Genomic DNA, 14,472 nt, shown 5'->3' with positions numbered 1-14,472 from the left:
TAAAATTAAATTGACGACATTTTTGTAGAGTAATAAAATAAGCAATGCGTTCTTTTTTTTTCGATTCTAAGATTTTAATTGTTTCAAAGGTCATTTTATTATTATCAGATGTATTCTTAAAACTTTCTTCTTTGTTCTTAAACAATATATAGATCTAATTATAATTACTTTAACATGATTTGCTAATCAGCCATTCAGCTACATGTCATTTAATTTTCGTACCTGACTCTATATTCCTAAACCCTAGTTCCAGCCTTGAATACTGGTGGCAGGGCTTGTTGTGAGCCTGAAGAAAAACTACCACTATTAAAGTAAATAGCAATCGTGCACATCTATTTGCTCGTACAATTGTATTTAAAAATTTCTATCAAAAAGTTTGACGTCTCTCTTTTAAAGCTCTTAACTTTCTTCTTAACTTTTTAAACTCTTTTAACAAATTAGCATATAGAGTTCGATTACTTCATGTTCGTATTGAATTTTCGTGCTAGTCCGACATCCAAATAATAAAATAAGATGCATATTCAATGAATTATAAACAAAACAATTTAGACACGATTGCACCGTAGTACTTAGAAAGTAAACAGTATAACGACCCGTACGTTAGTTTGTATGGACTCAATTAAATGACATCGGGTCAAATCAACATTAAATTCGTATCGTAGACTGTTGAGTGAACTGTTCGTTACTCAGTGCTTAGTACTTGCCGTTACAATATTGGATGTTCGCTTGTTATTGGAGTGAATTACAATGAATAGCTTCGTATGATCAGAATTTATGAGTACGATACTTTCTGTACTACTTATACTTTCACTTTAATTGGCTTATCTAATTTCTAGAATACTAATACTTCTATTACTAAATACAAAAAATATTACACTTTTTATTTTAAATAGCAATCGAATTAATTTATAAGAGGAAGAATTTTTAAATTAGTCTTATGAAACAATGTTTTATCGAATCATTGTGTAAAATGCTTATACAAACTTAACAAGTACGTGACGTACGTAAGTGTGTGTATGTGTGTGTAGCGTAGAATATATACTAATACTTATACAGAAATATTTTATTTTAACATAAAAAGATTAACCTTTTTATTCTAAATAGCAATCGAATGTATTTATAAGAAGCAGAATTTTTAAAACGAGTCTCTCATGAAATAATGTTTTATCGAATCACTAGCGACCCGCCCTCGCTTCGCTTCGGAAACTGTAATTTATTATTGATTTCTTCACTATTTAATGGATGTTGTTATACATATAAACCTTCCTTTTCAATCACTCTATCTATTAAAAAACACCGCATCAAAATCCGTTGCGTAGTTTTAAAGATTTAAGCATACATAGGGATATAGGGACAGAGAAAGCGACTTTGTTTTATACTATGTAGTGATTGTGTAAAATGCTTATACAAACATAAAAAGTAGGTACGTAGCGTTCGTAAGTGTGTACGTGTGTGTGTAGCGCTACATTCCAGTATACATCGCGAAAGACTTGAATTCAAGTAGAAAAGCTAAGTGCCGAACGTCAACGCCCGACCAGAGCCTCGCGTCTGTCAAAGACTGTTGAAGTGTCATCGGCGAGAGAAATCCGCTGCCTCCGGAAGGCACTTACACACGGAGCTGTTCTCGAATGTTCGATGCTAATGTTCTCTTATGTTATTTTGAGTTTCATTTCGCTTTTAAAAATACATTTTTCTCCACGATAAGTATTTGATGGGATTGCCTCTCAAAAAGAACTTGTATCGGAACCGTTCGAGATACCGAAAATAATTAATAGTGTAGGTATGAGCACCAACAATGTTATGATTTCAGTAAGCAACTGATTAATAAAAATTTATGAAATCTATATAGAGAGAGAGAGAGAGAGTATTCTTTATTGTACACCAAAAAACAAATAAACAGTGCGATACATCAAACGCAAAAAAGTACAACTAACGGTCTTATCGCTAAGAGCGATCTCTTCCAGACAACCATCAGGTGGACAAGAATATATTAACACGTGAAGCAAAAACTTTGTATCCATTTTACGAAAATCGCGCGGACGGAGGAGTATGAAACTTCCCACACTTATAGAGAATATAGAGAAGGAGTGCACAATGCTAATATTTTTTTTAAATAATTCATAAAAAATACCTTAAACCAATAAAGAATACATTATACACACTAGCATGTATTTGACACACACACGCATTTATACTATTTTGTTTATTGTTAAAGTCTGTGGTCAAGTTGAGACTAGATTAATATTGATTTCTTTAATATTATTTGTAGTGTAGCCTTAGCGAAATCTGTAATTATAAAAGTATAATATAGTCTTTTACAATAGAACCATAATAATGTTCAAACTTATAATTTAAATTAATAATTATAGTCGAATTTCGGCGACCACTACTTAATTTTAAAAGTAGTACTTAAGTAACATACAAAATGGCATGATTTATTTGCTTGATTTATTAAATGAATTATGTTTTCCGTTTAGAGTAGTAAATTATATTCATATTAGTTTTGAGAAATCTAACAGGTATTCAAACATGATACGTAACAATTTAGAAGTTTGTGTAATTTTATATATTATACGCGATTTTAAAAAGTGATTAGAACTATAATAGTTTTGTAAAAACATCGAAAAAAAAAACGTGGCATTACCACTAAGCGTGATGAAGTACAACAATTTGTTTACAGTAATTGTTAAATTATAACAGACACGAATAGAGTAAAAGAAAAACAGCTTTGTAGTACAGTTTTAGAATGACAAGCAACAAGCAATAATTCAATCGGCGAGCAAATAATAGATGAGGTTGGCTCTAGGCTCAAAAGCGTATCAACCAACGCATTAAACAATAATAGACCGAATTAATACGTGATGCATGGTATAAATTACTTTGGATCAAATCGATCATATTCTCTTTTCTTGCATTAGAACAATAAATTAGTGGCTAGTTTTGTTTAATAATAGGTAGGAGTTCCACTGCAAATTAGTTCTAATAGATTAAATACACTTTTCCTGATCATTATTACACGCTTTGCATTTAAAACAACCGCAGCACAAATTTAGCAAATGGAATATCTCATGATATTTTGAACAGTTAAAAAACAATCAAGCTACCATTGACACCGTAGCATAATACTATTAACTACCAAAATATGCTTCTCTAGTGAAGATTAAAAAGAAAATACCCAGAAATCAATTCGTACGACGGCGACGACAGGGAACGATAGGTCGACTAGGGTCAAGTGATAATACAATGCTTAACAGTGCACATCTCTAGTGATAATCGGCTCAACGACATCCCGATAATAAAACTTGAAAGTAACTCAGAAGCGTTTGTTAATATTAGTTATTAGTTGCCTAATAATTAATATTGTGTATATCTCTGTGACATAATAACATCAAAAGAAATCAAAACATTCCAAAAGTCGAAACGAATAAAGGAGAAAATAATAACATAGTGTTTGGAAAAACTGGCTAGTGGCCAGTGACAGTCGCCAGCCAGTAGCTTAACAGACATACATAATCTTCCATACATTTAGTTTGGGTTTAAGTATAATTATAATATTGTGAATTTACATATTATTATCATTCTCGCTCACGACTCGGTCGTGCGCGGACGTGCTTTCCGATCCGTGGCCCGCTTGCGAGCTGCGTCTCTGAACTCACAGCTGTGCTCGACAGTGTAGTGACCGTGAATACATCGTGCTTACAATTCGGTAGTGCGGACGTTCCGATCCGTTGGTTGCTTGCGATCTGCGTCTCGGAGTCCATTTTTGTGCGCTAAAGTGTTGTAACCGCGAACCCACCCTTTACCAACTGCCTTTTTCAAGGCAAAACCAATCGCTACGATCAGGCTTCCTGTGGCACTCACAGGCTAGCGATTTCCTAACCCTTCCCAAAACAACAGTCTTTTTCAAGACTAGACCCCCGCTCGCGATTCTGCCTGCTGTAGCACTATACAGCCCGAGCGGGTTCCTTTCCTTTTCCCCGCCGATTGCCGTTTTCACGGCATAGGCATTCCCCCCCCCCTGCTCCTTGCTGTCCTGCAGCACAGGGGGGTTACAAATCCTATCCGGGGCCTCGCCTTTCGGCGAGTTCAACAAAAGTCCCGGGGCCGCCCCCCCCGGGCAAGAAGACCGAAGCATGGAAGAACTCAGTGAGAGTGTTATCAGTGACAGGGATTTTGTCGGGTTCCTCCGGGAAAGGTATCCGACAATTAGGGCCGAGTATGTTAGGTATAGGGCCTCTCGTGGCAATCCCTCTCCCCCCGCGTCCGTCGCCGCGTTTCTCAACCGTGCCTCGGAGGCACGCCGCGCGCCCCCCGCCGCCGCGTCAAGTTCGAGCGCACGTTCCCACGATGCGGCTCACGTAGCGCCTAACGCTACCCCCACCCCCGCGCCCGCGTCGATTACGTCATCGCTCGTATCGTCCGTCGCGACCTCCGTAGTCTCAAGTTCAGGCTCCGATACGGAATCGGAGATGGACTTTGAATCCGCGTCCAGCCCTCAGCCCGGAACCTCGGATGGTTTCCAAACAGTGACACGTGGAAAGAAGCGTACTCGCGCCGTGGAGTCCCGGAACTCCACGACAAAACAGACGAAATCCGCGTCCGCCTCTCGACCGAAAGTAGTAGTTACACCGGAGTCGGACTCCGCGCGCCGCGTAACCCCACCGCCGCGTCCCAAGCCCGCGCCCGCTCCCAAAGTAGCTGCCCCGCCCCCGCTGATACTTCAAGAGAAGACAGCGTGGAATCGCGTGTCCCAGGCCCTTCAGGCAAATAAAATTAACTACACCCATGCGCGTAACGTCGCGCATGGGATTCAGATCAAGGTCGCAACGCCGGGCGACCATAGGGCCCTCTCAGCATACCTCCGAAAGGAGAACATAGGTTTCCACACCTATGCTCTTCAGGAGGACCGCGAGCTCCGCGTAGTAATACGCGGAGTCCCTAAGGAGCTAGAAATAGACTACATTAAGGAGGATCTGACCGCTCAGGCCCTCCCGATAGTTAGTGTGCACCGGATGCACAGCGGGCGGGGCAAACAGCCCTATAATATGATACTCGTGGCGTTAGAACCCACCCCAGAGGCCAAAAAGAAGATCGCATGTCTCACGACAATTTGCGGCCTATCCGGGATCTCGATCGAAGCCCCCCACAAGCGTGGCACTCCCGGGCAGTGCTACAGGTGCCAACTCTATGGCCACTCGGCGCGTAATTGCCACGCGCGCCCCCGCTGCGTGAAATGCCTCGGCGATCACGCTACGTTAGATTGCGTTAGAGATAGGGAAACCGCGACCGAACCTCCCAGCTGTGTCCTATGCCTTAAGCAAGGGCACCCCGCGAACTACCGTGGATGTCCTAGGGCTCCGCGAAAACGTCCGACCCACCCAGCCCCCCGAACCGTCGGCCCAAAGACTTCGGCGCCTTCAGTGCCGAAACCCGCCTTCGTGCCGGCTGCAGTTCCCACGGTGTCAGCGTGGAAAAAACCGCTGCCGTATACGAAGGCGGGAACGGAAACCGCACCCCCGCCCCCGCTCGTGACACGCCCCGCGCCCCAGCCCCTGCTCGCACCTCGCCCCGCGCCCGCGTTCCGTCCCCCGCAACCCTCTGCCGCCAACGACTTCGCGCTCGTGCGTGACTTCGTCACCGCGGTCAACTTCGACCGTCTGCGATCGTTCGCTGACGCTATCCGCAGGTCGGTAACCCACGAACAGCGGCTCGCGGCCGCTTTCGATCACATGGACGTTTACGAGTCCGTGTCGCGTACGTTATAAAATCTTTACCGGTAACCAATGGCGCAAAAAGGTAGAGAAAAACCGTATTCCCTTACGTTAGCATTCTACAATGCTAACGGACTCGCGCGGCAACGCGATCAAATTTTCGAATTCCTCCGCGATAACCTTGTAGATATTCTATTAGTGCAGGAAACCTGTCTGAAGCCCTCGCGTCGCGACCCGAAAGTCGCGAATTACGTCATGGTTAGGAATGACAGACTCACCGCCTCCAAAGGCGGGACTGCCATTTACTATAGGCGGGCCCTGCACGTTGTCCCTCTCGATACTCCCTCGCTCTCACATATCGAGGCGTCAGTGTGCCGTATCTCGCTGACGGGACACCAGCCGATCGTCATCGCATCCGTTTATCTCCCCCCGGACAAGCCCCTTCTGAGCAGTGACATCGAGTCACTGTTCGGCATGGGAGACTCCGTCATCCTGGCAGGCGATTTAAATTGCCACCACACTAGGTGGAACTGCCATCGTACTAACGTTAACGGTAGGCGTCTCGACGCGTTTATAGACGACCTCACCTTTGAAATAGCCGGTCCCCCAACTCCAACATGTTATCCGTATAACATCGCGCTCCGTCCGAGCACTATAGACCTGGCATTGCTTAGGAACGTAACTCTGCGCTTGCGTTCCATCGAAGCAATGTCAGAGCTCGACTCAGACCACCGACCTGTCGTTATGCAGCTCGGTCGCCCCCACAACCCAGTCACTGTTACGAGGACCATGGTGGATTGGAATAAGCTGGGCACGTGCCTAGCCGACACCGCTCCGCCAATCCTCCCTTACGGCCCGGATTCGAATCTATCCCCGAGGACACCGTCGAATCCATAAACATCATTACCGATCACATATCTTCCGCGATCATTAGATCTTCTAAAGAAGTCGATGTGGAGGACAGCTTCCACCGCATCAGACTGTCCCCCGATCTTAGGAATCTCTTAAGAGTTAGGAACGCGGCAATCCGGGCCTACGATCGTCTTCCCACGCATTCAAACCGGATTCGGATGCGTCGTCTACAACGCGAAGTCCACTCCCGCTTAAGCGACGCGCGTAACGATAATTGGCATAGTTATCTAGAACAACTCGCGCCCTCCCACCAAGCATACTGGCGACTAGCTAGGACTCTCAAATCCGAAACTACCGCTACTATGCCTCCCCTCATACGCCCTTCAGGCCAACCACCGGCATTCGATGACGATGACAAGGCTGAGCTGCTGGCCGATGCACTGCAAGAGCAGTGCACCACCAGCACTCAACACGCGGACCCCGAACACACCGAGTTAGTCGACAGGGAGGTCGAGCGCAGAGCTTCCCTGCCGCCCTCGGACGCGTTACCCCCCATTACCACTGACGAAGTTAGATACGCGATCCACAACCTCCAACCTAGGAAGGCACCCGGCTCCGACGGCATCCACAACCGCGCGCTAAAATTTTTGCCAGTCCAACTGATAGCAATGTTGGCTACCATTTTAAATGCCGCTATGACGCACTGCATCTTTCCCGCGGTGTGGAAAGAAGCGGACGTTATCGGTATACATAAGCCGGGCAAACCGACAAACGAAACTTCTAGTTACCGTCCGATTAGTCTCCTCTCGACGATAGGAAAAATTTACGAACGGCTCCTTAGGAAACGCCTCTGGGATTTTGTTACCGCGAACAAAATTCTCATTGACGAACAGTTCGGATTCCGCTCTAAACACTCGTGCGTACAACAAGTGCACCGCCTCACGGAGCACATTCTGATAGGACTAAATAGGCGTAAACAAATCCCGACCGGCGCCCTCTTCTTCGACATCGCGAAGGCGTTCGACAAAGTCTGGCACAACGGTTTAATTTATAAACTGTACAACATGGGAGTGCCAGACAGACTCGTGCTCATCATTCGAGACTTCTTGTCGAACCGTTCGTTTCGATATCGAGTAGAGGGAACTCGTTCTCGTCCCCGTCAACTGACCGCCGGAGTCCCGCAAGGCTCCGCGCTCTCCCCGTTATTATTTAGTTTGTATATCAATGATATACCCCGGTCTCCGGAGACCCATCTAGCGCTCTTCGCCGACGACACGGCTATCTACTACTCGTGTAGGAAGATGTCGCTGCTTCATCGGCGACTCCAGATCGCAGTAGCCACCCTGGGACAGTGGTTCCGGAAGTGGCGAATAGACATCAACCCCACGAAAAGCGCAGCGGTGCTCTTCAAAAGGGGTCGCCCTCCGAACATCACTTCGAGCATCCCACTCCGTAGTAGGCGCGCAAACACCTCCGCCGTTAGTCCCATCACTCTCTTTGGCCAGCCCATTCCGTGGGTCTCGAAGGTCAAATATCTAGGCGTCACCCTCGACAGAGGGATGACATTCCGTCCCCATATAAAAACGGTACGCGACCGCGCCGCGTTTATTCTAGGACGACTCTATCCAATGCTTTGTAGTCGAAGCAAACTGTCCCTCCGAAATAAGGTAACTCTCTACAAAACTTGTATACGCCCCGTCATGACGTATGCAAGCGTAGTGTTCGCTCACGCAGCCCGCACCAACTTGAAATCCCTTCAGGTTATTCAATCACGATTCTGCAGGATAGCCGTCGGAGCGCCTTGGTTCCTTAGGAATGTGGATCTCCACGACGACCTGGAGCTCGACTCCCTTAGTAAGTATCTACAGTCGGCATCGCTGCGCCATTTTGAGAAGGCGGCACGACATGAGAACCCTCTCATCGTAGCCGCTGGAAATTACATACCCGACCCAGTAGACCGAATGGTAAACCGTCGACGTCGCCCAAAGCACGTCATTACGGATCCTCCTGATCCATTAACGGTGCTTTTAGGCACCACAAGCACCGGTCACCGTCCTCGTCGAACCCGTCGCTCGCGACGAAGGGTTCGACGAGCGAACTAACCCATAGACACAGCCCACTGAGTTTCTCGCCGGATCTTCTCAGTGGGTCGCGTTTCCGATCCGGTGGTAGATTCTGCGAAGCACTGCTCTTGCTAGGGTCAGTGTTAGCAACTCTCCGGTTGAGCCCCGCGAGCTCACCTACTAACGTTAGGGCGAAGCTGAAATAGCCTCTCAAGGCTATCAGCATAGGTAGGAATAAAAAAAATACATATTATTTTACTGACGAGTCGTACCATAATCCTGCGCTCCGGTCTGAAGGGTATGACAACCGTTGTTCAATACGAATACAATTGAGTGAGATATTGACTTCATGTTTCAGTGGACGGCATTATTGACGTTCTGATTTCTATGATCTCTGCTAAAACCTCGCCTACCTAGCGCAAGAAAAAATAAAATTCAATCTAATTCAATTTCAAAATGACTTAGTTATTGAAAACAAAACTTACTGAATTTTATTTTGTAACAGACTACTCCAAGATGCTCCTGATAATAAAAAGCGTTTTAATATCGAAGTACAAAATGTGTGTTTGACACATTTGGAAGAGCTTGATTCGGGATTTTCTATATGGAATGTACTTCATAAAATTGGGTTTTTAAGGTGTTAGACAAGTTCAATTCTATGGAATTTTACCACTAGGAATTCCAATATTAGTACTGTTTAGATGTTATAATAAGAATTTAAATGAAACTGAAGATGGACCTATCGAACATTTTCTTGAATTAAATTTAAATACTACAATTCTCTCGTGAACAAACTACGTGCCTATTTGAAAACAATAATGGTCCAATTCAGCAATCTCCGACAGCAATTAAGACTGTGTCGTTCGGTACGTTGCTAAAACGAATAGGGCTCTTCAATCAACGAATCAATCAACAATCGCGCACAGTCGCCACTTGCCGACGACAGTTCAACAGATTTATCGCAACGGATCGACGGTAATTTTCCAATTTTCAAAGCCTGAGCCTGTTGATCGCGAAGTAGTAGTAGAAATGTGACTCTGAATAATGTCATACTAGATGATGACCGAGCTTGGCTCGGTTTTTTTTTTATAACGCCATCTTGTTGTGTCTTTAAAGCGGTTAGTTGCCCTCAATTAAGAAAAATAGTATTATTATTCGCCAATAGATGTCGGGAAGAATTGATTATTGAAAACACGAATAAAACAACATTTTTTGAAAATAAATCTTAGCTAGATCGATTTATCGCCCCCGAAATCCTCTGTATACTAAGTTTTATGAAAATCGTTGGAGCCGTTTCCGAGATTCGAATTATATACCTACATATATATTAATATACAAGAATTTCTCGTTTAAAGGTATAAGATTTTCGGCTCGTTTCTTTTGCCTACCTATTGCAAGTAGCCTCGGGCTATGCTAGCTTCGCCGAATGTATAGGCGAGCTCACGGGGCTCGGCCTGGGAGACTTTGCTAACTTCTACCCTAGCAAGAGCAGCGCTTCGCTGAATCTAGTACCGGATCGGAATAGCGACCCACTGAGAAGATCCGGCGAGAAACTCAGTGGGCTGTGTCTTAAGTGGGTTAAGATCCACGACGAACCTATCGACGTGTTCGACGAGAACGGTGACCGGTGCTTGGAATGCCTACCGAGCTTCTTTTATTACTGATCATGACTACTGCACCAAAGGCTTGGGGTCGATTCTCAATAAGAGTTAACATCTCTAAATATATTACGTACCGTTTGGTGATATTTTCATTCTTGACGTGTATGTATTATAAGTACGCAATAGACAAGACAAAATCTTAGCTCTTTAATAGCAGCTTTTTACGGCTACGAGAATGAAATGTGGTATCACATTAAACTACTAAAACAAACGTTGCTCTTCAATCAATGAATCAATGTACGAATGCACCGTCATTCGCAGGCGACAGTTCAAAGAATTTATCGCTCAATACATCGCAACACTACGCGCTTGCAAGTAAATTACGTGTTACTATGTTTACTACAGTTACTACTTACATCCTCATGTGGAGGATTAGCGGGTAATTTTAGTTACCTAGTTTCAGCAGTGGGCAGCAGCTTGGCTCTGCCTCTGGATGATATTCACAAGCGACGATGACTGCTCACAATTAGATGACTCATATGTTCATATGTCTACAACGGTAATGATAAAAAAAAATCTACTCTTAATTAAGTCTCTGACTTGGTTTAAAGACTTTATTTACCAGATCATTAAATATTAAAAAAAATTATCTAACATTAATGACTACCAATTGCAGATTTTTTGTTTTTTTCATTACAGGAAATCCTGTGCTATCCTATCATTTAATTCTATTCTTCCATCAAAAACATTCACTTTATATTATATTGTCAAATAATAGAGACCTCACTTTGTTAGGCGGCTCCAAACTCATTACGAGATTTGCTCGTTCTATATCATTAAGGTGCATCTGATTAAGCAAAGCAGAAACCTCTCTGCTTGCCAAAACCACTTGAGCAGACTATGGCCGAACAACGTATACATTATATTAAAGTTTGGCAATCATCTCTAACTAGATGACTGTTTTTGCTAACTCTCGAGTTTCCCACCTTTCGACTTTCGCCGTAACGAAATCATTTGAAAAAACAAAGCGTGGACACTGCCTATTTACATTCGCCTTAAAATTGTTCAAAAATAACAACTATACAATGTAACAATATAATTAAAAATAAAAGTCGTTGGCTATCATCAATGATCAACATTTATTGGATCGGTGCGTTTCTCAGAAAAATAGGTCTCATTTTCATTTTGTTAGCGTTGGTAAATTTTGTCCGAGAAACATCAACCCCACAGCGACTCAGTCACGTAGCCGCAAAGAGACCGCGCTGCTTTCCTTTGCTCCTCAGAGATGTCTTTCGACGATTTACCTGAAAACAATAGAAAAAGGCGTTAATTTACTGCTTTGGACAACGGCCAAACATTTGAGCGATCTAAGTTGGTCCTGTCGCAAAATGAATGAAACAAGTCGACATTTTGTAGCTAGCTGTTCCCGATCGGTTATAAGGTCGAGCTGAGAGATGGGCTTAGGTGAGAACAGACAATATAAAACTCATTTATATCCCGTCATCGTGACGCGTAAGGCGTGCCAAGGCGTTTTCCAATATGCTCATTTATCACACGCCCCTAGACATAATGAGACGCATCTTGACGCACACCGAAAATACTTTAAATTTATTTTTATTAAAATACCCATTAATTTTCCTTAATAGAATTTGGCAATGGAAATGGCAAAGTAATTGGTCGGTATTTTAGGTTTTTAATATGTTTATTTTGATTAGCATAAGGTATTTATTGACAAGTCGGTTAACCATAAATAATGCCTTTATAGTTTTAAAACGGGAAAGATATATTGAATATTTTAAAAATATCAGTAGAACAGATTCGACTGAAACACTGCTTATGACTTTAAAAACGAAAACCTCATAAAAAATACGTTAACATAAACTTAATATGAGAACTATGTACTTTATATGATATTTAGAATTGCCTACCGAACAAAACTGCACATGCTAATTATCGCTTAAGAATTTTCCGTGCTATTTTTACAACTAAGAGAAAAAAATCATATAGCATGCTTTATTGCACACCAAATTAAAACAAACACAAATGCATAACTTTGATTCCAAATTGATATTTTACAATTTAATTTTTACAATCGGTAGACTAGTTATTTTACAATCGTATAGACAGACTGGTGTATGAGCTCCTGGCCCACTAAGTGTTAAGTAGTTACCGGATTCTATAGACATCGACGACGTTAATTCCGTCACCCATCTTAAAATATGAGTTCTAAGGTCTCAGTCAAACCGAAACGCATCACTGTTTCACGGCGGAAATAGTCAGTAGACGGTCGGCTTCGGTAATCATATAGCACCGATACCAGTGGGGTGATGATGGGCCGTGAGCTCGTTAATCTGTCTAGACAATAAAAAAATCCATTCGTGAGCATAATGTTGCTTTGTTTCTTGAGATTGGACTACGGAACCCAAAAACGAAAAATTTATAGTTTATCACTAAAATCGAAAACGTAAATTTAAACTAGAGATAAATCAGATGTCACAATAAAACACAGTGACAATGAACATTATTATTTTTACACTAGGAGTACTGTGCCAATTTATTGCAGTGAAAAACGATGTTTTGAAAAGTACCCAACAAGTTCGTACAATATTTGAAATTTTGAAATATTTTACCGCGGTTTAATAAATTACATCATTACATTAGCTACGACAACGTCACATGGACTTTGATAATTTCAAGAGCTCGTTATCTTTCATTTTGTCTTATAAATCTAATGAATAATTTTCGGACGTCATTTTTAAAGTCGCCAAGGAAAGTGAACTATAACGTGATTTATTCCTTGAATAATGCTTAAGATTCAGTGTTTGAAAATGGTTGAATTTTTTGTTTACAATCTTTTAATGTACACTTTTCCACAACTAAAAGATGTAATCTATAAATATCAACCTCTTTAGCACCGTCGAATAGAATTGTACTAATATAAAATTTAGCTACTTATTCGTAAGATTCTAAAATGAAACGGCATGTAGTTTTCCACGTATCTCTTAAAATAAATGGTCGGTCTATACAAATACATTCTAGAAATATACTAATCAGTTTTAGATGTTGGAAAATTTCGACGTTCGAGTCACATGACGGTCCAAGACTAGACAAACGCCCGATGACGCATGCGTCCGGAAAAATAAATTTAAATAAACCATCGCTATGTTCGAGAATTCATTTCAAAGGACAGCTGGTATTTTAAATATTAGACGTTCATCATTTCATCACAGACTACAGCAAACACGCGAGCGCCGAATATTAATGCGTGTAGATTATAAACGCTATTATACTAAAACCCTAAATTAAATTTATAGCTTTTTTTTCTTCATAAAAGTGATGATTTCATTCGAGTTTGAATCCCATTACAGGAAAATGTAACTCAAAAATTTATTTATTCCAGTTAACATCAATCGTTTAGGACTTCATAGATTTAGATTTTACTGGTGGTAGGACGTGTTGTGAACCCGCATAGGTAGATACCACTCTACCTATTTCTGTCGTGAAGCAGTAATGCGTTTCGCCTTGAAGGCCGCGGGAACCGTTGCCCTATAAAACTGAGATTTAGAACTCATGTCTCAAGGTGAGTAGCGATATTTACGTTGTTGATATCTATGTGCTCATGTTACCACTAGATGGGCGGTGAGCTCGTCCACTTATTTAAGCAACTAAAGAATTATAGTTAACTATACTAAGAATTATATAGTATTATACAGGATACGTTACTTTTTTTTATTTATTGCTTAGATGGATGGACGAGCTCACAGCCCACCTGGTGTTAAGTGGTTACTGGAGCCCATAGACATCTACAACGTAAATGCGCCACCCACCTCGAGATATAAGTTCTAAGGTCTCAGTATAGTTACAACGGCTACCCACCCTTCGAACCGAAACGCATTACTGCTTCACGGTGGAAATAGGTGGGGTGGTGGTACCTACCCGTGCGGACTCACAAGAGGTCCTACCACCAGTGAATTACATTACAGTACATTAAATAAATTAATACGTTATGTGAACGAGGCCATGACACGCCTGTTGTAAAATCATTTTCAGAGCTCATATCATATCGTGAATCCCGCTACCCACTTCAAGACATGAAGACGAAGTCTCAATTGTATCATCTAACGGTTGTCTCAAACCGGAACGTATGACTGGTTTGCGACAGAAATACGTAATATTTCTATACCCATACCTGCGAGCTCACGCCCTGCCACTAACAGATGCTAGCTGGCGACCACAGTATTCCAG

The 14,472-nt window shown here is 42.5% G+C and overlaps 1 protein-coding gene and 1 long non-coding RNA gene across 7 annotated transcripts in view; both read right to left on the bottom strand.

Annotated features, from left to right (window-relative positions):
• Window positions 1–14,472, bottom strand: part of Rbp6 (RNA-binding protein 6) — a 564,515-nt gene that overhangs the window by 453,664 nt on the left and 96,379 nt on the right. The window lies entirely within an intron of this gene.
• Window positions 11,464–14,472, bottom strand: part of LOC114243233 (uncharacterized) — a 72,851-nt gene continuing 69,842 nt past the window's right edge. Inside the window, exon 5 of the long non-coding RNA XR_003624685.2 lies at window positions 11,464–11,531. This is a non-coding gene — a long non-coding RNA (uncharacterized LOC114243233). The remainder of the gene's footprint in view (window positions 11,532–14,472) is intronic.

Source organism: Bombyx mandarina, chromosome 10 (assembly GCF_030267445.1).
Source record: "Bombyx mandarina strain Sakado chromosome 10, ASM3026744v2".
Classification (NCBI taxonomy): Eukaryota; Metazoa; Arthropoda; class Insecta; order Lepidoptera; family Bombycidae; genus Bombyx; species Bombyx mandarina.
The sequence above is the reverse complement of the archived record's forward strand: the minus strand, read 5'-3'. Positions and strand labels throughout refer to the sequence as shown.